Source organism: Hyperolius riggenbachi, chromosome 6, assembly GCF_040937935.1.
Source record: "Hyperolius riggenbachi isolate aHypRig1 chromosome 6, aHypRig1.pri, whole genome shotgun sequence".
Lineage (NCBI taxonomy): Eukaryota > Metazoa > Chordata > Amphibia > Anura > Hyperoliidae > Hyperolius > Hyperolius riggenbachi.
Window position 1 is genome coordinate 128,826,926 of NC_090651.1, and position 25,446 is coordinate 128,852,371.

The following is a 25,446-nucleotide window of genomic DNA, read 5'->3' on the forward strand; positions in this document are numbered from 1 at the left end:
CATTATGGATTCTTGCTTAAGCGTTATTGGTCTACTATGCAGGTTGGGAGCCCTGGAGGCAGAGCTAGCAAGCATGGCAATTTTTAACCCACATGGCCTAGGCTAGATTCAGGCTTTGTGCTGCCCTGAGAAAGCTTGAGCCAGCCTTCCATGTGCAGCCCTCATCCATGAACATCAAGCCCCACCACCCCTAAGCACTATTTTCATGGCCCCCCCCTCCCTCTCCTATACTGTGCTCCTGTATACCTGTCTTCCATAGCTGGTTTTCCTGGTGTGTAATTGTTGCCCGACCTACCTCCCACTCTCCCCGTATCCAGTTGCAGAGTGTACAAGCAGTGGAAGTGGTGAAAAAGTATCTTACTCGACCCAGGCCAGACACGGCCTCTTGTGTTTAGGTAATGTATGGGGGAGGGAGTGAGGACCACTAGACACTAGGTAATGTATGGGGGAGAGAGGAAGAGGAGACCACTGGACACCAGGAATGCTGTAGGGGGGATGAGAGGGTACCCAAAGACACCAGTGAATGCTATATGGGGGGGGGGGGGGCACAAGACTACCAGAGACCTGATATGGGGATGTTAAAAGTAGTGGTGTTGGTTTATAGTGGGTTGTCATGCAGGAAAAACCCTGAATGGAACAAAAAGGCTTAAAGCTAAATGTACATTTTGGAAATTCTAGAAAATCACTGCCAGCTGCAAATTAACAAGGGAAAGTAATTTTAATGCCATTACATGGAATAATTACGTGTATTGCACTGCTATATTTTTATAGCCATAAACAAAATTGTAATTACACCTAAAAATAAAATTAGCCAGAGTGTGCAATGCATTCCTTTTGCAACAGATATCTGCGGTCCCACAGCTGTCAATTACAAATCATTTGGTGGCTTTCCTATACAAAGATATTCTTTGGCAGCTCTTGAGTGGCTGCTGGATTACTATAATTTTTGGTGGTATTCTGCTACCTCCTTGTGTATCCTACCTGATCGTGCATCTTGCTCATAGTACCACGTGAACTTGAATTACTTGGACTACAACTCCAGTGTATGATCTAGCTTTGAGTGTCACTGTCATTTGTGTTTATTACATATAATGCGTTGTCTGGCACCCCTGTTATCATTGTCTGTAACCTTATTTATTGTCCAGTGCTGTGTAATATATTGTTGCTATATAAATACAATAAATAATAATAATAGTACCTCTCTAACTCATAAAAGGAAAGGAGACTGGCCATAGTGTATTATTATTTCTACTACTACAAGTAGTACCACCACTATTGTTGTTGTTGCTACTGCTTAAGTATTATTATTGCATCTTCTATAGTCCACACACAAATGATGAACACGTGGCCTGCAACCTATGCTATCTCTAGATACTGCAAATCAAAAATAAACAGCGCTCGCCCTGCAATACATTCACAGTTTAAGAATATTAATGTGGTATCAATGGTTTAGAGTCCACATATGTTTCCACCAAGTGCTGCAGTCAAAGTTCTGGGTTATGTCCAGCTTTATACAGTATTGTTCAGTATGATTGCGCTCTCAGTATAGATTTCATACATCCACCTCTCCCCCCTTTATGGACTCACTCACCGGATGTTGCGGTCTATTAGGAGACCAAGCAGCGCTTTCGGGGTGTATGGCCCCCCGTTGCCTCACGATCTCACTGGTTCCACTCCTCAGTAGGTGCAGACTTTCCCAGTCCGTGTTGAGTATAGTCCTGTGAGAACGCCGCTATCACCATAGGTTGGTGACGATACACTGCCCCTGTATCGTCACCAACCTATGGTGATAGCGGCGTGCTCACAGGACTATACTCAACACGGACTGGGAAAGTCTGCACCTACTGAGGAGTGGAACCAGTGAGATCGTGAGGCAACGGGGGGGCCATACACCCCGAAAGCGCTGCTTGGTCTCCTAATAGACCGCAACATCCGGTGAGTGAGTCCATAAAGGGGGGAGAGGTGGATGTATGAAATCTATACTGAGAGCGCAATCATACTGAACAATGCTATCTCTAGATAGTTGTTGCTCTATGGACGTTTGCTGAATACTGTTTTTGCCCAGTACAGCTGCCAGAATGAGCCACCGCATTGGCAGAGCCATCAGTAAATCCTGCATGCTTGTGGTGAAACAGACAGGGAAATGTCTGAGAGTGCAGCCGGCTAGGACAGCACTCAAGTTCAGGTTGGCAGCAAAGAAAAATTGTTACCATCTGGAAGGAGCTCAGAGAGGGATCTTTGTGACATGTGTAGTTTGGGTGGAGGGAGAATTGCTTAGAAGTGTAATTATATTCAGCGGTGCATACTTATACCTCTGTGAATGGAAAACATTCTTTGTGCCATAGCTGTAACAAGACTACAGCTCTTAGCAACATGTCAGCCATTCACTATATTATATTTACTTCCATTTACAATAACAAAAGGAATGGATATTCTAGAAGAACAAGAAAAAACACAACTTCCAATACTGTGAAAATTCCAGCACCTAATGTTTTAATTTTTCTTTGATACTCCCCCCATATTTGCCTATGGTTCTTACTGGATCATGGGTATAGGAAATCAGCTTCACTTTTATGTCATTATGCTCCATACACAGGGTTTACATGTACCACAGCAGCCAGTAAAGGCTTGTAAAATGTTGAAAACGGGTTTGGCACCTGAAGAGATGGCGCTTCCCTCTATTCTTGAAGAAGTCCAGGTCCCATGTGTATCACGTGCACTTAGTGATCCAAGTGCAAAGACAATTGTTTAATAATTGTTATGGATTCCTGTAGCCATCACCAAATGCTTGTATTTTGGCATTATCATTCTGTAGTCACATGTTATTAAATAGTAGACTGAGCCAATGGTGTTGTTAGAACACATGATTTGTAGGTGTCCCAGACTTCTTCCCTCAGAGTAAGTAAATAGTTACTTTTATGCTTCTGGGGCTGGTCACTATCCTTCTAAATCCCCCAGATGTATTTTATATCTTCCACCCCATTTGTATCATGGTCATTAGTAGGAGCAGATTACTCATGGTAGGCCCAGTGCTCAGTCAGAAGGTTAGTGGATGAGACACCATGAGCAAGAACAAGGAGAGGTAGTTCTACATCCTGCATGTTCCAATATGCACCCTGCAGGGGACTAGACCAGCTCTATGATGAGGTACGTAAGGCATACATTTTAAAGTAATTTTAAGAAAAATGGGTGCAATATTTTGCCAGTAGTAGAATTTTGGTAATTTAACTGATATGCTACTATCACATTATCAATAGTAGAATATTGGTAGTATTAGCGATATACTACTATTGCCTATCTCAAACTATTCTCACACTAATCTTCCCTGCATATATGCCTAACACTAACCTACCCCACTCTATTCTTAGTTAATACTAACCTTCTTACCTACACCTAACACACCTAGAGACATTACAAGGCAGCATTTTAAGTGGACACTATAGCTGGAGGCAGTGTGTGTGTGTGTGTGTGTGTGTGTGTGTGTGTGTGTGTGTGTGTGTGTGTGTGTGTGTGTGTGTGTGTGTGTGTGTGTGTGTGTGTGTGTGTGTGTGGCGGAGGGTTGGGGGTTGCTGAGGATAAACACAGACATAGACACCTCCACCCAGAGAAAAGCCCAGCAGAGGCTATTCTTCCTCTGCCAAATGAAGTTCTCCTGATGAGTTTCTACTCCTCCACAATTGAATCAGTCCTCTGTTCATCAATCCTCTGCTGGTTCATCCACCAGTGACAGGCATAAACTGCAGAGGGTCATCAGATCAGAGGAGAGTATAATTGGGAAACCACTTCCTCCTCCTCTACAATACGAGACTGCATTCCAGGGCTGTGAGGATCGCCAACGATCCCTCACATCTCGGCTTTCGCTTCTTCAGTCGGCTCCATTCAGGCCAGAGGTTTCAGTCCATCATCACCAGAACCTCAAGGCACAAGAACAGCTTCTTCCCCTCACCTGTCAACTCTCTGAACTCTCTCCTCACACATGCCCCCCTCTCCACCTGGTGATCATTCCTCGCACAAGTCGATTGTTTGCTAGAACTTGATGGCACCAGATGCACATTGCACAATCTGTGGCAATCTTTATTTTGATGTCGTGCATGTAAAAATCTTGTTTTTTTTGTTTTTGCTATTTTATTGTATTGCTCTGTATTGTGTTTTTGTTGTAATTCTGTTGTATTGTGTTATATTGGTGTACTGTACTGTATTGCCGCTTTCAGCCTTGTGTATGCCAAGCCCAATTCCGGGCACGACCCCTGTTGTGCTTGGCGAAATAAAAGATTATGATTCTGAAAATTTACTCCAAGGCAGAGTAATACTTAAAAGCTGGGCGTAAATATCAGAGCAGAACACCGTGGCCAGCTGGTGCACAAGACCCAACCATCACAGACCGCGACCAAACACCTCTAGGCTTAACACGTTACCTCCGCTTCTAGCTGAAGTGCTAAATGTTGAAACGCGTTTTGGGAGCCTCCCACTTAGTCAGGCTGAAACACATTTTGGCGTTTAGCACTTCCGCTGGAAGGGGTAGTAAAGTGCCAAGCCTGGAGGTGTTTGGTCTCGGTCTGTAACAGTTGGGTGATGCAGAAGCAATGGTCACAGTGCTCTGCTCCATCCTTTCACCCCAACTTTTAGGTAAGACTCCACTCATCAATAAGGGGTACGTTTTACTTGTATGTTTGTAATTTATGATTTGTCCTACTTAAAACTTGTACTTGTTATTTTGTAATAAAACTGTAACTGTAGGCATTATAAGGGGGTGCTATAAATCACACATGATGAGAGGACACTATAACTGGAGGCACTCTAAGGGGGTTCTGTAACTGGGAACATTGTAAATAAATACTATAACTAAAAACAATATAATAGAGCACTTTAAAAGGAGACACTATAACTGGGGACATTATGTTATTAATGATATTAGTTCATTTGTGTTTCAATAAATACATGACCAAATATAATAAAGTTAGTTGAATTTGCTTTCCTAGGTTCTCTTCGTTTATTTTTAGGACTTGTTTTAAAATAAGATGATGTTTTAGATCCTAGTCATATAAAAACATTACAACTTTTAAAGTGGGTAACAAATGTTTAAGCATTTGGCTTGCAATACCAATTCTAGAAATTCCAAGCTGGCTACAAATTGAAAGTGGAAAAATATTTTCAATAATATTAAATTACAAATGGACTTTTGCAAATCAATGTACATTTCTTGCAATTCGGTAAAAAAAAAAAAAAGAAGTGGAATTTCTCTTTAAAGTCCATTTATCTCAGCACATGATTTCTTCTTTGCTTATTAGCATAGAGGTGGGTGTGACTTGTGGTGGTTGCAGAAGATTTTAAGGGGTGGAGTTTAAGGTGTTAGATCTTCTGTTCTTTTTGGCTATGTATTCTAATTATTTTGATGGGAGTGCCTATATATCTTATGTACTGCATATACTATGTAATAACTAATGTTTTAATGCACTCCAGTTGTGAGGTCTCTAAGCTGACTTCCAACCTGCACATCCACTTTACTATCTCACAGAGGGTGCCACTTTCTAAGCGTTATGTTCTGGGCAATGTAACAGCGGGACTGGGAAAATCCTCAACTCTAATGTCAGTGAGACCACATCACACACAAGTTCATGTATGGAAAACCATGAACATATTTTAGCCCTGTAGTACCAAAACATGACCTCAAAAAGTATATAACGCAAGCACAGATTTTTCTGAAAGGTCATACTAACTGAATGAATAGTAACTTTCTGCTTTGAAAGAGTTTTGCAGGATCTGACCCAAGAAAATGTCACTTTTCTAGTTGGCAACATGTGGCCAGCCGTTTGTCCTTACATCCCACTAGCATGCATATGCTTGGCAGCAATCTATTTTGAACGTTTATTTTTCAGGTTCCTGGTTGATAATGACTTAGTCTGCCCTTTTTCAGAGCATTTAAAAGCAAACTAAACCTTCTGCCTGTGTGCTTTGGTTACCTTCACACAGGAATAAAATTGCAGCAAGTTATTTTCATAGAAATCTCATAGTCTAAAAACGAGCGCTATGAAGTATATATGTCTCCTTATAAACACAAAACAATGCATTAGGAAAATGATTCAGAACATCTTCAACAGCTTCTTGACATGAAAAATGTACAATGTAGCTAAAAAACAATGCTAAAATGCACAAAATGTCAATACAGTGACAAAGCTATGTTTTAAGAAAGGAATCAGATTTATATATATATATATATATATATATATATATATATATATATATATATATATACTTATATATATACACTTATTACGGCAAGTGTGTGTGTGTCTGTGTGTCTGTGTACACATATATGCAGGGTGGGCCATTTATATGGATACACCTTAATAAAATGGGAATGGTTGGTGATATTAACTTCATGTATGTGGCACATTAGTATATGTGAGGGAGGAAACGTTTGATGAGTGGTGTTGACCATGGCGGCCATTTTGAAGTTGGCCATTTTGATTCCAACTTTTGTTTTTACATTAGGAAGAGGGTCATGTGACACATCAAACCTATTGGGAATTTCCCAAGAAAAACAATGGTGTGCTTGGTTTTAACCTAAATGTATTCTTTCATGAGTTATTTACAAGTTTCTCTTTGTTTACAGCCATTGACATGTCTCCGAGATTAACACGTGAGGAGCGGATACAAATTGTGGTCATAGCAGCAGATTTCAATGCAAGACACCTTACGAAACCACCCATCTCCCATGCTACAGTTAGCAAACTGCTTGCTAAGTTTCGTGAAACTGGTTCAGTGTTGGATTTGCCAAAATGTGGACACATGAAATCTGTCACTAATGAAGAAACATCAGTGGTTGTCCTAGCTTCATTTGGCAAGAGCCCACAGCGTAGCACTCGCCACATGTCACTGGAGAGTGGCATTAGTCGAACATCCCTTCAGCGGATATTAGCTACTCACAAATGGCACCCTTACAAACGCCAGCTATTGCAGCATCTCAACGAGGATGACCCAGATCGGCGCACTGAATTTGCAGAATGGGCAAAACAAAAATTGGAACAGGACCCTCAGTTTACGCAGAACATTTTGCCCAGTGATGAGGCAAACTTTTATGTGAATGGTGAGTAAAAGGTAAAGAGGCGCCCAATATATATATAAAACACTTTAAAATCAATAAAATAAAAAGGATTGAGGTGGCTTACCTCATAGACGACAAAAACACCTTAGATAAGGAAGTTTAATAGAATGTTTAGCACAGGCAACGTGTTTCGTGGGTCTATGCCCACTTCCTCAGGCCAAATAAAGTGCCATGGTAGTCTATAGACCGCACTTGGGGCGCCTCCGTTTGTCTTTGTTTTTTCTTTCCAGTATTATACATGTGAATAGTGAAGTTAACAAACAAAACCACCGCTATTGGTCTGACACTAACCCACATTGGATAGATCCCTCCAAGACTGTTGGAACAAAAAAATTGATGGTATGGTGTGGTATATGGGGAACAAAGATAGTGGGGCCATTCTTCTTCAATGAAAACCTCAAGGCCACTGGATATGCGAAATTGCTACATGATGATGTGTTTCTCTCTTTATGCACTAAAGCTGGCAAGTTCCCTGAGTTTTTCCAGCAAGAGGGTGCACCACCACATTGTGGGTGTCAGGTCCGAGCATTCCTAGATGAACAGTATTCTGGAAAGTGGATTGGTCATCGTTGGCCAGTTGAATGGCCCCCAAGATCTCCCGATCTGACCCCCTTAGACTTTTATCTTTGGGGTCATCTGAAGGCAATTTTCTATGCCGTGAAGATACAAGATGTGCAGCACCGGAAACTACGGATACTGGAAGCCTGTGTTAGCATTTCTCCTAGGGTGTTGCTATCAGTGTGTGAAGAGTGGGAGAAGAGGATTGCATTACCAATCCAACACAATGGGCTGCACATTGAACACATTTTATAAGTGGTCAGAAACTTATAAATAACTCATGAAAGAATAAAGTTATGTTAAAACCAAGCACACCATGGTTTTTCTTGTGAAATTCCCAATAAGTTTATGTGTCACATGACCCTCTTCCTATTGAAAAAATAAAAGTTGGATTCAAAATGGCCGACTTCAAAATGGCCGCCATGGTCCCCACCCATCTTGAAAAGTTTCCCACCTCTTTCCCAACTAATGTGCCACAAACAGGAAGTTAATATCACCAACCTTTCCCATTGTATTAAGGTATAGCCATATAAATGGCCCACCCCGTACACACAGAAGCGCTCGCACCACCAATAGCAAGACGACCAGGCGTATGATCGAGTTGGTAACGTGACGATCCCACTGGTTGGGTCTGGTACTGCAGTGTCTCAATGTCCAGGTGAACCTAGATGCAAACAAGTTCTCAAGAACAGGATATGTCTTCACACAGAAGCAGGTTCTCAAACAGTCATAGGTCGGCAACAAAATGGGCAATTGGACAAAGAAGAAGTCAGCCATGGATCGGGTAATCATGCAGGCCAGGGTCAACATCCAGAATTACAAACAGACAGAGACTAACTCAGGCACGGTAGCACATATTCACAACAAGCTGCAAAACTACAGCACTGGAGAGTGGCACTCTCCAGACTTAAATAGGCCTTTTGGCACATATTGCGTAACACGTCACACACGCATACAAGCAGAGCACCAGACCCCACTCCTGGGAGACCGATGAACTATGCCAGGATGCCTGCCAGCATCTGTATGTACCAGTCACCTTGTCTAGACAGGTAACTGACTGTGACAATGCCATTGTTTGATTTCTAATGTACATAGCATCCTCCTCTACTACAATTCCTGCACCTGCAACTGTGAAAATTTCACAAACACCTGGCATAGAGATGGTCAATTTATTTCACAGAAATTCTCCTTGAGGATAATTCATGGAAAATCTTGTGTTTAGTTTGTGCTTGATTTGTAAGAGTGTAATTAGCTGGCAGATAATCAGGTATCATGTCTGCTTTGAGTAGGCTAAAAACATGAAGCAGAAATCAGGCATGATTACATTATCACAACTAGCCAATCAGAGACTTACAAAACAATCATCTGATCAAATCGATGACATACTTGTATAAGAATTCTATTCAAGGGGAACTTCTATAGAAAAAAAGTGGACATCTCCACATCTGAGGCATTATTTCCATGGAAAAAAGAACATCTGTAAGAAGTGCTATTTCTGTATAACTGTACCTGCTTGTGTTGAAGGAAGGGGGCCGTGACGTTATGTTATGTTATTAAACAGGACATGTATAAGTATTCATATACAGTATATGTATGACAATTGTCTGATTGTAGAGCTATAGAGTGGATCCCACTGTGCTCGTACATCACATGATCTGATGCTATCACTATTGTACTCTTAGGAATATGAACTTTAATTATTTATAACAGCTTTAAAAATGATTAACAATAATGATTAATCACTTACTGATACAGATATATTAAATGTATTATAGCTGATACACATCACATCATGGAGTGAGTATGTGCAGGGATTTTCTTTCCCTATAGGGAGTCAGACCCCATCACACCCTAAGAGCCCCAGGGCTTGATTCACAAAGCGGTGCTAACCTACTTAGCACGTCTAAAGTCTTTAGACGTGCTAACCAGGGTGCTAAGTAGGTTAGCACCGGATTTTTCAATCAGATCGCGCGCTAACTTCGCGCATGCAAAGTTTTGCGCGCGCAAAGTCCTATGCGCGCTAAGTCCCATAGGCTTTAATGGGCACTTTGTGCGGAGCGCCCTGCGCTCTGTGCTGTGCGCGCGCAAAACTTTGCGCGCATAACTTTGCGCGCGATGCAAAAAAAGCTCTTTTAGATGCGCTAAGGGGCTTTTCACAGGCGTGCTAACAGTTTGCTTTGTGAATCAAGCCCCCAGTTGGCTACCTGGTATAGGAGGATCGATTTAAATCAAGTGAAGCCACAAAATAGCGATCTGTTTCCAAAATTTTTGTTTCACACTTTATTATATTCACAAAAAATTATTTTTCTTCTTCAAAAATGTAGAAAAATTCTTTGTAAAGCAGCAGAAGAATTTGTGATACAGACATAAAAAGCAATACAAAAAGCAGATCATAGACACTGTGTGCTTTGTTTGATGAAAAAAAGGTAATTTTTGTTCAGGCGACGACACTAGTCCGTTTCAGGTTATTGACCCTTCGTCAGGCCTTTACAAAGCATAGAGAATTATCTTAACCAGAGAATATGTACAGTCATAAAAGACCAAAAATGAATTTGATTAGTAAAGAGGTATCTGTTCCAACCAGACACAACACAGCACCTAACTGATGGCTGACATAGGGAAACTCAGCTGCAAACACAGTCGGCTACCTAACAGAAACATTTGGTGAGCCTTTTGGACTTTAACAAGTTACACTGTATTTATACACATCCATGCCTGGGGAGTTGTTCTGTGTGAATGTTTAGGTGGTCTTATGATTTTTTTGTTGCAGGGGTGTTTCCTGGTGAGCTGTTGTCATAGAGACCATTAGTTGTATGGTTCAATTTATGTTTTTCTTTTGGGATATTATAGCTTTTTAATTATTTTGCAGCTACAGCTTCCTTGTATTCGATAGTTGTGCACATGTCCACCATGTCTCCATTTTTCATATACTTAAAAGTGGACACGATTCCCAAAGCTTTCCTCAACACTCATGAGTTTTCACGTTCTTTTATATCTTATCTTTATATATTCTTTCAGCGCATGGAAAGCAAAAAATCGAAAACAAAACAAAACTCAGCATATCGTAAATTGTCCTGGATTAAAGGTTGATAGCATTTTTCTAGTTTTATTTTATGACTTGCTTGTTTGCAGGTTAGGCACTAGATAATATAAAGGGAGCACAAACAAAATCTCCTGAAATGTTTATTATCCCCAGCTAGAGATCCAGGTTAGGGTTAATCAATCAAACTTCTAGGAACTGCTCCATTTCACCAGAAGCTGTGTAAATTATTTGGTGATTGGCTAGCCCTGACTTCCTCTCCTACCTTCCTCAGTAAAGATAATTTGAATAGCAATTGGCGAATTGTTTCCTTGACACTACTGGCCAAGCATGTTCACCCAGAGGGGAGGGAGCTAAAGAAAAGTCCTGCTGATGTACGATCATATTTATAAGTTTACCTTCTCTCTTCTGTAACAATAATTATTCTTTCACCTAATGTAGGTGTTTGTAAGAAAGAGTTGAGAACTTCATTCAACTATTTTTTGCTACAATTTAAGTAAACCTTTCACTAAAAAGATGACATTTTAATGTAAACCTTTCACTAAAAAGATGACATGTTAATGAAGTGCTGTGCTTTAATCTCACACCACATGGCACATAGTTATGTCACAAACAGTCTGCTTGCTATAAATATAAAGCAATAAACAAACCCAAAGCGATATCACATGACTCCTTCTATGCTATCTGGAAACAGTATTAATATTTGAAAATGCAAGTGGTTTAAAGGGATACTGTAGGGGGGTCGGGGGAAAATGAGCTGAACTTACCCGGGGCTTCTAATGGTCCCCCGCAGACATCCTGTGCCTGTGCAGCCACTCACTGATGCTCCGGCCCCGCCTCCAGTTCACTTCTGGAATTTCTGACTTTAAAGTCAGAAAACCACTGCGCCTGCGTTGCCGTGTCCTCGATCCTGCTGATGTCATCAAGAGCGCACAGTGCAGGCCCAGTATGGTCTGTGTCTGCGCAGTACACTCCTGGTGACATCAGCGGGAGCGAGGACACGGCAACGCAGGCGCAGTGGTTTTCTGACTTTAAAGTCAGAAATTCCAGAAGTGAACCGGAGGCGGGGCCGGTGCATCGGTGAGTGGCTGCGCGGGCACAGGATGTCTGCGGGGGACCATTAGAAGCCCCGGGTAAGTTCAGCTCATTTTCCCCCGACCCCCTACAGTATCCCTTTAAGTGTATAGTGGATTTAGGCCAGTATACTGTTAGCATGAGACGGGTGAATCACAATCAACACACGTAAAGGTCAGGACAATGGTCATGAGTGGTTTTAACAGCGTGTAGTTTCATATAGTCTTCTCAAGCAAGGCGCTTTCTTTTCTTTTGGGAAGGACCATTTTCTTCTTCAGATAGTTACTTTGGCAATATTTTTGGGAAATGTCCATTGTACAGTCTAAAGATTCTGCGAAAAAGTACATTATTGTTGCTATAACACAAATTGCGACCACCAAGCTTAGCAATTCCCGTGCACTTGAATCCAGATTCAGAATTCCAAAACATGATGTATTGATAAATAATTTAATGTAAGACAAATATGGAGAAATGTTTAACTATATTTGTACGAGAGAGCAAGTACATGATTGTCCTAGAAAGATCCGTGGTAATCAGAAATTATATCCTATGTGTCCTGTCCTTGTGTGTGTGTGTGTGTGTGTGTGTGTCCATGCTTCCACACTTGACAGTTTGCTCTCTGAAAACCTCATTGCATTGTGGGAAATAACCTCTTTTTCCAACTGCCAAGCAAGCAACATCTCCCTGTGTGCATATACTTCGGACAGTGGTGGGAGATGGGTGAGCAGGACGCATCGGTATATGCGTTGCCGGGGTTTAGCGGCTGTGGCCTAGCACCCGTTTTTTAACGGGTGGGCCTTTTTTTACTAGTTTCTTATAAAATGAATTGGTCCTCTAACTGAGAAACTTGTTAACATTGATTCAGAATTCCTTTTTTGCTATTTCGGCATTTGCTAGAGGACTGGGTGTACATGTATGGCTATGTGTAGGGGATCTTAGAGTTTAAAATGTATCTGAACCGAAAGACAAGACAAAGACAAAACATATACAGTATTTTGTGCTTTTCTCTTGGCAGACTCAAAGCGCCAGAGCTGCAGACACTAAGGCACACTCTATAAAAGTAGAAATGTTAGATAGTCTTGCCCTTGGCATCACACAATGGTGCCTTGCCAACGAGGGATAATTTCTGTCCCTCTCCTTAGATGCAGTCTCCAACCTCAAGAACTATATAGGTAGGTTTTGTCCAGATGGCAGAGCCCCATGCCCACGTGTTCAGTAACTCTGAGCAATGGCCACTTGAATATGGGTTAACGGATATCATTTTTATTATTATTATTATTATTAATAATAATAAAAAAAAACCTTTAAAAAAAGGGAAATATAATTATTTAGCAAAAGCCTCCATTCTGAGATGAGTGACATATTTTCACCTAACCAGAGCAGGTGAAAAATAGTTTTCTTCCTTCATAAAGAATATGCGTAATATGTTGGCGCTTTCTAAATACAATAATTAAATAAATAAATAAAATAAAGAACACCTCTCATATCTAAATAGATGAACTGAACCAACAAAAAAATAATGTAGGGCCAATAAAAAATGTTGTTCTTAAAAACTGAACTTTTGTGGCAGAAAATACAGGTTTTGATGTTTAGCTACACCCCTTCTTGAAAAACTGCCATGGCAGTTTCCTGCCCTTGCAAAGGCTTCTAAGAGATCCCACCATAAGATTGTGGGAGGTAGCTTTTAGAGCAACCCAGGTGTGTCAAATACCACTGAGCCATTCAATTAAAGGAAATGAGGAGTAAAGAGAAAATAAATGTTCTGTCAATCACAGTAGTCACAGTGACAGACACACTATGGCGCATACCAGAGCTGCCACAGTGCTTCCCACCTGCTTAATGCTGAAATCACCTGTTTCTGCAAAGGGTAAAAAAAAGAGGAGGAACAGTCATAAGTGTTATTCTGGCACGTTTTCACTTAGAAATTTACACTTTAGGACAGCTTAAACACCAGCGAGAGTTGCATTTGAATTGGGCTCTAAAACTCTGAAAGCTGACATTAGTAAACTTCTTTAGTTCATCATTAAAAATGTATCATTTTTACAATACGACTGTATGGTAGAAAAATGTCTGCAATGCTCCTTGCTTTGAGGGTGCCAGACCACATTATGTGTCAGGAGAAATTGGAACACAGGAAGATTGTGGCAGGCCACAGAGGAATCCTTTGAGGGCCCGTTTCCACTATCGCGAATCCGCATGCGTTGCCCGCATGCGGATTCGCACAGCTAGTACAAGTGGATGGGACTGTTTCCACTTGTGCGTTTTCCTGCACGTTTTTCTGTGCAGAAAAAATCTGCAGGGTAGGGCCCTCAGAATTCGCCTGCGTGTGGAATGCAGGCGAATCGCACGCAATGTATTTAATAGGAAAATCGCATGCGTTTTCCCCATGCGTTTTTTGCCGCGATTTCGCATGCGATTTCGCATAGGTACCCATGTTAATTCACACAGGCAGTGACATGGTTAAAATCGCATCACCCTAACCTATGCGAAATCGCATGCGAAATCGCGGCAAAAAACACATGCAGAATCGCACCCGCATGCGATTTTCCTGCGGTGATTCGCCGGCGATTCCGCAACGCTATAGTGGAAACGGGCCCTTAGTCTTCTCAGAACAGGAGGCATTTTTTTCTAAACTCAAGTGTCCATTTTACATAAAGTGGTATTTAGTGAAGGTCATATTTAACCTCAACAATATAAAGGGCTATTGGTGGGCCATGTGTTGGTGGCTGAGTGAATGGATTAATTTTCTGTTACAATAGTTCAGTGCTGACGTTGATGAAAACATACAGTAATGCTTTGGAAAGGATCTTCTATCACTAAAGGCTTAGGAGGTTCCAGTGCTTTGTTTCGTGCAGCTTATTTTATTGAGCTATATTCATATTTTGCACGGATCGCAAAGAAAGTAATCCATACTTTTTAACTAGAATGTAAAAGATTATCTGGTTGCAATATTACATCTGCAGCCTGATGTCCCATAGAAATTAGATGAGAAAGTGTACGGAAACAATGCACCACATTCTCATATTACCATAAAGTAGCGACTTGCTTACTTGTAGGTGTTGTTTTAGGTTAAATGCAGACCAAAAGCATAAAAGGCATAATGTTTAGTCAGATTCAAAGTTTCTCAACATAAAAAGGTAGTAATCAAACACATAGAAGAGGAATGTGTCAGCACCAGAGGACGTAACTAGAAATCACTGGGCCCTCCTGCGAAACTTTGGGTGGGCCCCACAGTGGGGAATTGCCGCGCATGAATGGAAATGGCAGCCAATGCAGTCTATGCACTGTCTGCTGTCCCTGCGATCGCATTTCCACAAGCGCGCCTGAAAGCGTGCTACATAGAAATGAGCCCTGAAGCACTGCACACAATCTCTATTAATTACATTAGCTCCTGTGATAAAACGTTCATGTTTTCACATATACAGACACACATGGAGCTTGATTGACAAAAGCGTGATAACTGCTAGCACGGCAGTTATCATGCGATCTGCCACACGTGAAGGTTTGCGCGCGTAAAGGAGTACGTTCACGTGTAAACGAAGGTTTGCGCGCGATGACGTGCGCGTTTCATGCACGTGATCGTGTGCAAACCTTTGTTTATCACGCAGCGTAATCCTTTACGCGCGCAAACCTTGCACGCGGCAGATCACGTTATAACTGCCGTGCTAGTAGTTATCACTCTTTTGTGAATCAAGCCCCTGGTGTGCAGAAAATGCATACAGAAAACCAACAGACGAGTGTGCTCCCAGCATAAGCTTATTACGCTCACTCTGTCCATCTCTGATGGAGCAGAACTGGCTCTGTAGACTTCTCCAGCATCACTACAGTATACAGCACTTGGAGAGGGGTAGAGAGGTTGGGGGCTGGGCACTGTGCACAAGACCCCGCTGGACACTGAATAAGGACTGTCTACTGATTTGTCTGCAAATCTTTGTATAATTCCCTATCAGTGGCTAAACAGATGCAATCATTAGAACAATTGTGTAAAGAGCAGAACATTTTTTCTCTCCGTGCCCTTAGTTGTCAGTCTCTCAGGACAGGAAAAAGAAACTTCTCCCCCCACACAGGGCCCCCTGTGGCTTCTGGACCCATATGTGGGGGGATCCTTTTCAGGGTCTATTTTTACGCCTGTGGATCACTCCACATCTATTGCCAGCTACTGAAATCTACAGGATGTAATTAGTGTTGGGCGAACACCTGGATGTTCGGGTTCGGGCCGAACAGGCCGAACATGGGCCAGATGTTCGGCATGTTCGGCCCGAACCCCGAACTCAATGGAAGTCAATAAGACCCCCGAACATGCCCATTTTGGGGGCCCTATGGGGTCGCAGGCATAAGGGGGGAGCATGCCCTGATCGCGGGGGGGGGGGGGGGTCGGAAATTCCCCCCACCCCCTCCGCTAGCGCTCCCCCCTCTGCCCGCTTCCCCATAAAAAAAGTTTAATGCAAGTTAAATAGTACCGGTGGCTGGCAGTGGAGTGAGGAGGAGGAGGAGTCCGAGTAGGAGAGTGACGCGTTGAGGCCGGGCAGCGGGCGATTCAGCGGTAGTACCCTTGTGGTACTTCCGCCCTTTCTCTGACCTCACGTCCTCTGCATACGAGGGTACGCGCCACGCGTACCCTCGTATGCGTCATCACGTAGAGGACGTGAGGTCAGAGAAAGGGCGGAAGTACCACAAGGGTACTACCGCTGAACCGCCCGCTGCCCGGCCTCAACGCGTCACTCTCCTACTCGGACTCCTCCTCCTCACTCCACTGCCAGCCACCGGTACTATTTAACTTGCATTAAACTTTTTTTATGGGGAAGCGGGCAGAGGGGGGAGTGCTAGCGGAGGGGGTGGGGGGAATTTCCGACCCCCCCCACGATCGGGGCATGCTCCCCCCTTATGCCTGCGACCCCATAGGGGGGCCGTATTCGGCCGAACAGGGCCCTGTTCGGCCGAACAGGGGCCCTGTTCAGCCGGCCATTGAGCAGTTCGGGCGAACCCGAACAGTTTGGCCGAACACCATTAGGTGTTCGGCCGAACTCGAACATCACCCGAACAGGGTGATGTTCTGCAGAACCCGAACAGTGGCGAACACTGTTCGCCCAACACTAGATGCAATCAGCAATGGATGAAAAGGAAGCAGCAGTTTTTGTAGTAAGAAATGGAGGCTAGCACCAACCTGTGTTGCAGTTCTTTACTGTACTTGTACCGTTTACCGGTACCATTTATTTGTTTGGAAGTTTGGAATCAGCATAATATAATTTATTGGCTAACTTAATAGAAAAAGAGAAAGCTTCCTGCTAATAAGCCTTTTTGAGACTCTATTCCTGTAGACTTACACAGAAATATAACGGTATAAACATAAAACAGCAATAAATAGATATAAAAAGCATTTCTGATTTTGAAATCAGGATTCTACTATATTTAATTATGGTTGGTTTTTAGTTTAATTTTGCTCTTTTTCACTTACTTTTTAAATATTTTTTACTTGCTAGGCTCTAAAACAGATAAGATTAAAACACATCTGCTGCCAGAGAAATCAGGGGAAAGTTTATTGAATCAGAGCCATTGAGAGAAATAAAAATTAATCATAAGATAAAACTATGATATGCTTTTCCATGAATTTTCCTTGGACAAAAAAATATTGTTTCTATTAGTGATGAGTGAAATGTAATTTCTCTTTGCCATTCATTTTGCGAAAACATTGCTGTACTCAGAAATGTTGTGCTTTTAGCAAAATGCATTGAAGTTACAGGTAGAGGAAAATCTCACTGTATGTGGCACCAAACAAGATATTAAGGCCCCCACTATTCATGATTGTGAAACCAATACTTTCTATGTTTGTTTTTTTTTTTTTTAAGATCTTTTGCTTTTATAGGTACTTGTAGCATCTATCACTGCATTGAGAGGCACTTTTTACTGACCTGAGGAAGCAGAATACATACCACAAAATGTGTTGTCATTATTGTGCTACATACATCACTAAAACTGTGGAATTGTCGACATTGTTCTTCATAAAGGTAAGCCAACACTTGCCATCCTTTTAAACTGTTTTTATTATGGTATTGCATTTTTTGGTGCCTCTGCCTAGTACTGTTAGTTAGTCACCCCTGTTGGGGGAGTTGATTTTTTGTGTTTATCATCATATCAAGACGATTCGGGACAGTACCTCTCTACTTGGTATCACAGTGGTTGATTTTGTTGCAACCCTGGTTTGTGGGCATGTTCAGGACCTGTTCAAGACTTGCTTTATTTTCTGGTGGCACTTTGTGCAGGACTGATGTACTTCCTAAATCTACTAGCCCCCCCCCCCCCCTGCTGGTAGATTTAGGAAGTACATCAGTCCTGCACAAAGTGCCACCAGAAAGTAAAGCAAGTTTGCATTTGGAGTAACATGCAATCCACAATTTCCCCTGCAGATGGCATCAGACTTCTGGACTTTCTGGGACTTCCATCTCCTGCCAGCAGAGGTCAACCTGCTTAAGACTTTGCATACCTATCTGCTGACACACCCAGCTCTTTCCCTATATAGGTGCGTACACACGCACTACAGAAGCAAACGACGGGTCCGTCCGCACCTCCCACAGGGCGGACTTTCAGCAGACTGTAGTGCGTGTGTATGCACTGTGGGCGAACTGATCAGTCCACCGACAGTGCGTACACTATAAGTCCAGTTCCAGCCATTTACCTTTGCTATATCATTTAGTAATCACTACACAGAGAATTGAATGTGTGCATTAATCACCAAGTGAACACCTGACACAACTGGCTAAGCAAATTTGGCCTGATTGGCTATTCACGAGGCAATGCTCATGCAAATATGCATTTGCTATCGCATGCCAACTAATGCAGGGTCCATTAAACCAATGCCGCAAAGCGGTTGCCCTGCGGGAATTAGTTCATGCTTCAATAGCACTATCCAGAAGCGCCACGAGGAGGCTTCCCAAAGCCCCCATAGAACCGGGGGACCGCGGGGTCCCAGGCGCTCTCACTGCCTGGGAACCACAGCAGCACCCCAGAGGGGGAGGCTGGGTGGCGCAGGCGCCCCCCCCCCCAAGCGTGGCCAGCGCCGAGGAGAGCCATCCGCGCCTTTCACCTCCCAATATTTAAAAACAGGCACTTACCTTAACGTCCATTGCGTTCTGCTGCTGAGCATAGCTTGGGTGCAACACATTTGAAAAGGGAAGGAATGAAGCATGGGTCGCACCGAGCTTTGGAGCTCAGGGCTGGCTCACACACTGCACTCCAAGGGGGGTGGAGGACAGGCACTGACAGCCCACTCCAGGGCTCACACTACCTAGAATGAGCCATCCGCCACCCGCCTCCAAGGGAAAGACATTCACAAATCACTGCACAGAGAATTAAATGTGTGCATTAAACACCAAGTGAACAACTGGCTAAGCAAATTTGGCCTGATTGGCTATTCATGAGGCAATGCTCATGCAAATATGTATTTGCTTTTGCATGCCAACTAATGCAGGGTCCATTAAACCAATGCCACAAAGCGGTTGCCCTGCGGGAATTAGTTCATGCTTCAATAGCACTATCCAGGAGCGCCACGAGGAGGCTTCCCAATGCCCCCGCAGGGCAACCGCTTCACGGTATTAGTTTTTGACCCTGCAAAGTTTGGCATGCGAAAGCAAATGCATTTTTGCATGAGCAATGCCTCATGATAAGCCAATTTAGCCAGATTTGCACAGCCAGATTTGTAAGGGTTAAGCTTGGTGTTGAGCATGCATAAATGTTCTTGTAGTAAGCATTTTGCAATCTCTACCCTTTGGAGGCAGGTGGTGGATGGCTTGCTCTAGGTGGTGTGAGCCCTGGAGTGGACTGTCTGTGCCTGTTTCCCCCCCCCCCTTCTGGAGTGATGTGTGCGAGCCAGCCCTGAGCCCTCAGCTTGGGGTGACCCATACTTCATTCCTTTGCCATGCAGTGCCCCCAAGTTGATGCGCAGTAGCAGAACGCAATGGACGTTAAGGTAAGTGCCTGTTTTTAATTTTTGGGAGGTGGGTGCGGATGTCCCCCCCGCCCCGGCGCTGGCCACGCTTGGGGGGGTCGTCCGCTCTACCCAGCCTCCCCCTCCGGGGTAACACTGTGGTCCCTAGGCAGTGAGAAAGCCTGGGGCCCCGCAGTCCCCCGGGTTGTATGGGGGCATTGGGAAGCCTCCCCGTGGCGCTCCTGGATAGTGCTATGTAGCATGAACTAATTCCCGCAGGGCAACCGCTTCGCGGTATTAGTTTTTGACCCTGCAAAGTTTGGCATGCGAAAGCAAATGCATTTTTGCATGAGCAATGCCTCATGATAAGCCAATTTAGCCAGATTTGCACAGCCAGATTTGTAAGGGTTAAGCTTGGTGTTGAGCACGCATACATTTTCTTGTAGTAAACTATATCATTTAGTGCTGATTAGAGATGTAGCGAACGGTTCGCCGACAAACGGTTTCAGGCGAACGTTGGGTATTTGCGTTCGCCTGCACCAGGCGAACTTTTTTGGAAGTTCGATTCGCCCCATAATGCACTATGAGGGTCAACTTTGACCCTCTGCATCACAGTCAGCAGGCACATTGTAGCCATTCAGGCTACACTAAGCCCTGGAGCCCCACCCCCCTTTATATAAGGCAGGCTCGCTGGCCATGACACTCACTCGTGTGCCTGCTGCAAATAGACAGACTAGGGAGAGCTGCTGCAGATTTTTTCTCCTAGGGAAAGATTAGTTAGGCTCTTGGCTTGCTCCTGGCTGATTGTTATTGCTAAAATAGCCCCCCTCAACAGCTCTTTTGAGAGCTAATGTTTTCCTGATGTGTTTTTTTTGTGTGTGTGTGTTGCTCACTGACATTATACAGCCCTATCTGTTGCAGCTTGACCTTGGTAATTGTTATTACTGTGCCAGCCAGGCCCTGCCTAACTATCTATACTGGGACACCTACCTATGCCTACCTAACTACTGGGGCACCTACTTACCTATACGGGGACACCTACCTACCTACCTATACTAGGGGACCTACCTATGCCTACCTACCTATAGTGGGTCTCCTACCTATGCCTAGCTAACTACTGGGACACCTACCTATGCCTACCTACCTATACTGGGTCTCCTACCTATGCCTAGCTAACTACTGAGGCACCTACCTACCTATACTGGGTCTCCTACCTTTGCCTAGCTAACTACTGAGGCACCTACCTACCTATACTGGGTCTCCTACCTATGCCTAGCTAACTACTGGGACACCTACCTACCTATACTGGGTCTCCTACCTTTGCCTAGCTAACTACTGAGGCACCTACCTACCTATACTGGGTCTCCTACCTTTGCCTAGCTAACTACTGAGGCACCTACCTACCTATACTGGGTCTCCTACCTATGCCTAGCTAACTACTGAGGCACCTACCTATGCCTATCTATACTGGGACTCCTACCTATGCCTACCTACATACAAGAAGATAATAAGGTCGTTGCTTTATTGTGGACAGACCAAATTTGATCAGCTGGACAGTCACTGTTCTATCATTGAGCTAGCACAGCCCGGCGACCATATGGGCTGGAAAACTGCCACGGCCTGCACTCTGGCCATGTTGTGCATCAGTCCAGCACGGCCGTCACTACGCAAACAGCTGCTTGCGGTGCGTTACACAGTGCGTTTGGTGTGTCAGTGTGAAGCAGAACTCTAATTACAATCCCTGATTGATGTTTACACATGCAAGATGTTTTAAAGCACTTTAGGCCTGCAATTTAGCATTCAATGTGATTTCTGCCCTTAAAACGCTGCATTGCGTCAAATCCAGATTTTTCCCTGGGACTTTGGGCATGTATCCCACTCCGCCATGCCCCCCTCCAGGTGTTAGACCCCTTGAAACATCTTTTCCATCACTTTTGTGATCCCCATTGAAGTCTATTGCGGTTTGCGAACTTTTCCGCGAACCGAACCTTCCGCGAAGGTTCGCGAACCGAAAATCGAAGGTTCGCGACATCTCTAGTGCTGATAGCCTCACAGCATGTGTTCTGGTCATTGCTCTTTGTTCCTTACCTGATTCCTGATATTCCTTACCTGGATACCCTGATAACCTGATTGCTGGATTCCTCATGTATATTTTCATTTGCCTGACTATTCTCTTGCTTAACCATTTCTGCTGCCCGGACGTGATGCTCACGTCCAGGCGGCTGCTCTGCTGCGGTGCTGCGCTTCGGCGCGCTCCCGCGCACGATCGCTGGTGTGCCCTTGTGTTGTCCCCCGGTAGCCCTGGGATCAGTGAATGGGAACATGGTTCCCGATCACCGATCCGTGTCCCCAGCAGAAAAACCAAAGCGCTCTTACTAGAGGCTTCAGTCTTTCTGCAAAAAAAAGTTTCCCCGTGCTCCTTGTGCTTCCGGTGATCGAGAAGCACAAGGAGAAAAAAATAAACTCAAGGTGTCCATCTTGTGGCCAAATAGTAAAACTACATCTACATATTTTTTACATTACAATTTACACATATAATAACATTAAAAATTAACTGTTTATTTCCCACACCAAAATATTACCCACATAACATTTTTAGATTTAGATTAGTTTAGACAGGGTCTGCCGTGTGCACACTGTGTGTGTGTATGTATATATATATATATATGTATATGTATATATATATATATATATATATATATATATATATATATATATATATATATATACACATATACTGGGTTGCTTTGCATGTCTAATCATATAACGTCTGTCTGCAATCACATTGTTGCCTGTACAGTTCACTTTGAGAGCTCTTGTGTTTATGTTCATGTACCAATTGCATGAATTATCATTTATCATATTTCCACAAGTAGTGACAATCGGCACTCAGTGCAAATCCTCGTGCGCTGCACATTACACATTTCATTTTTTTTGTTGTCTACTTCACTTTGTCTGACAGGTTTTATTTAAATGATCACATGATTCAACTGGTCTGGCAGTAATCATGCCTGGGCGAGGCTAGTGAAATTTAACTCAGCTTAGGGTATGTAGGTTTGGATAGTTTTTTTTTTCCTTATTAAATAAAATCGTCACTAAAAAATTACATTTTTGTGTTGACTTATCTTTGTCCAATATTTAAATATGTTAGGTGATCTGAAAGATTTTAGTGTGACAAACATGCCAAAAAATAAGAACTCACCGGCAAACGATGCAAAATCAAAGTAAGTGGTTCCCAAAACCCTAAATTACCCCCTTTCCCTCAGGGTAGGAACACACTAGGCAGAAACGCTAGCAATGCGGAAAACACAGCGAAAATGCAAGTCAATGGGCTGCATGAAAAAATGCATATGTTTGCATTCTGCAATGTTCGTTTTTAAAAATGCTGGTCTTGCTGCATATTTTTCCCAAATGCATCTAAAATGCACATAATGAATGGTGATGCAGATGTATTGCATTTTAGTGTTTTGTATGCATTTTTTATGCGCTTTTTTAAAAAAACAAAAACCGTTTGATGATGTATTTCTGTTTCCTGATGACTTCCTAGTGATTTGCATAAAATGCATGAAACAATGCATGCAAAACGCATATGCGATTTATTTATGCAAACTGCAAACGCATTTAAACTCATGCAAACCGCAAGAAAAACACATGTGCAGGAAAAAATGCAAAATGCAAACGTACAGAAAATGCACGGAAAATAGACTTAAAACACACAAACGCATATGCAGCAACACGCTACCTTTCCCGCACTGCCTGATGTGTTTCCACCCTCAGTCTGGGGAAGAATAGCCTAGATGTAAAGAACCTAGAACAAAAACTGAGCAGATCTGTTTCTAAAAACCTATGGCAAACAGGTCTAATTCTAGTGCATACATTACCTATTTTATGTAATTATCAAAAAAAAAATATCTCTGGTTTATACTGGTGTCCTGTAACTCCTAACGATTTACCCTGACCACCCTGTTCTTAGTTGTCACCAGGGCCGGATTTCTGGCAAGGCCACATAGGCCATGGCCTAGGGCACCAGAAATTTAGGAGCGGCTCAGTGAGGGGCAGTAAAGCTGTTCTGTGCAGCCATCCCCATCTACAAGGACAGCTTTAACCCTTCGTACTCTGTGTCATGTACTTGTGTCGTCCCTGCAAGACCTGTAAGCTCTATCCCTGCAGGTACATATCAGCCTAATTCTCATGGTGACACAGTGGGTCCATCATTAACAAAATGGCAAACATAATATAAAGTTCTTAAGGAAAACACAACTTATAATCTATACGCATATTACTAAAATACTTATTGTCTGTGACATCCAATGATGGAAAGTAAGTAAAATGCTCATTGGGGCACACAGAGATAACAACCATACAGACAGTATAGTTGGCCTTGGGCGGTAAAAAGTACAAATCCGGCCCTGGTTGTCACATTCTGTCCTTTACATTCATTCTGGCAGATAAACACAATTTCCCACCTTATATACTTGCGAGAAGCCGACATTTTTACTTGTAAAAAATATACAAACTAAAAGTTGGAGACTGGCTTATCTGCAAATTACACAGTTAATTTGGTTGAAAAAAGACATCCGTCCATTGAGTCCAGCCAGAGACCATGATTTAGAGACCATGATGTAGCTTATGGCAGGAGGGTGCTTGCATAGGCCAACGCTCCATGAGAAATGCAAGGATGGCTGTTTGACAATTATGGTTATAAGCTTATATACCCTGGAACATTTACATGCTTCTAATGCGGGGGAGGGGGAATTATAGATATTAGGGAGTAAGCTTATTCAGGGATCACACAGTTTTCCTGGTTTTTGAGACAACATTTAGGGGGTGGGCTTATTCACAAAACAGGCCTATCCGCGAATATACTGTATGTAGTAAAAACGTTCCTCTTTTAAGCTGATCAGCTGTCCACAAGTAGCACTTGTACAGTTAACTTTTCTTTTGAATTTTATTCATTATTTTTGACAAAATTTACAAAATAACTTTTGATAAACTACTCAAAAGTCGGTAAATATGTAAAAATATTTTGAGTATTTTCTTGCTTGTTGGGGGCTAAATGTTTTTTTTTTGCTTTTTTTTAAAGGCTGAAAATAGCACCTGTGAGTAAAAAGTTAATTGAATAAGGACCTCTATATCTTCTGCCAGTGCCATGATCCCTCATCACTGGAAAGCTGAGGCTTTCCCACACATCTGTATGAACACATTTCTTAAACAAGATGAATGGAAAAACATGCCACTGATGATGATCATAAAGTCTTCTTTATCAGAAGGTGGTCAGTATGGATGGAATTTCTTGAATCTCCACTCTGCCAATGAATTGGCAATTGTATTGCAACTAGTGCAAGCACAGCGGTGCAGAAAGTAAAAATACACCTATTAGACACCCAAACTTCTTAGACATTTCGATGCACTTGCCTAATCAGTTTAAATATCCACTTTTTTAATATTAAACTGCACTTTACGGTTCTGAGATAAGCAACTTGCCTTTTTGGTCAATATTTGGCTCACAATAGTGTAATTATTATTATTATAGGTTTATAAAGCGCCAACATATTCCATGGCACTGTACAAAGTAAGAAACAATCATGGGATATGTAATAATATAGACAATGGAATACACCAGGAGTCCCCAAACTTTTTTAGTCAAGGGTGGGGTCAACATACTTTAGACTACTGGGGGGCCGGAGTATACCTAAAATGATGTAGAAAACATTACATTGAACCTAGGTAGTGTAAACCTGAAACACT

At 42.8% G+C, this 25,446-nt stretch overlaps 1 protein-coding gene and 1 long non-coding RNA gene across 9 annotated transcripts in view; one reads left to right on the forward strand and one right to left on the reverse strand.

Moving 5' to 3' along the window:
* DNM3 (dynamin 3) overlaps positions 1 to 25,446 on the reverse strand; it is a 629,085-nt gene that overhangs the window by 100,296 nt on the left and 503,343 nt on the right. The window lies entirely within an intron of this gene.
* LOC137521101 (uncharacterized) lies at positions 12,487 to 25,078 on the forward strand. Its single transcript, XR_011022042.1, has 3 exons — positions 12,487 to 12,568; positions 17,624 to 17,782; positions 24,782 to 25,078. It is a non-coding gene; the product is annotated as an uncharacterized lncRNA (long non-coding RNA).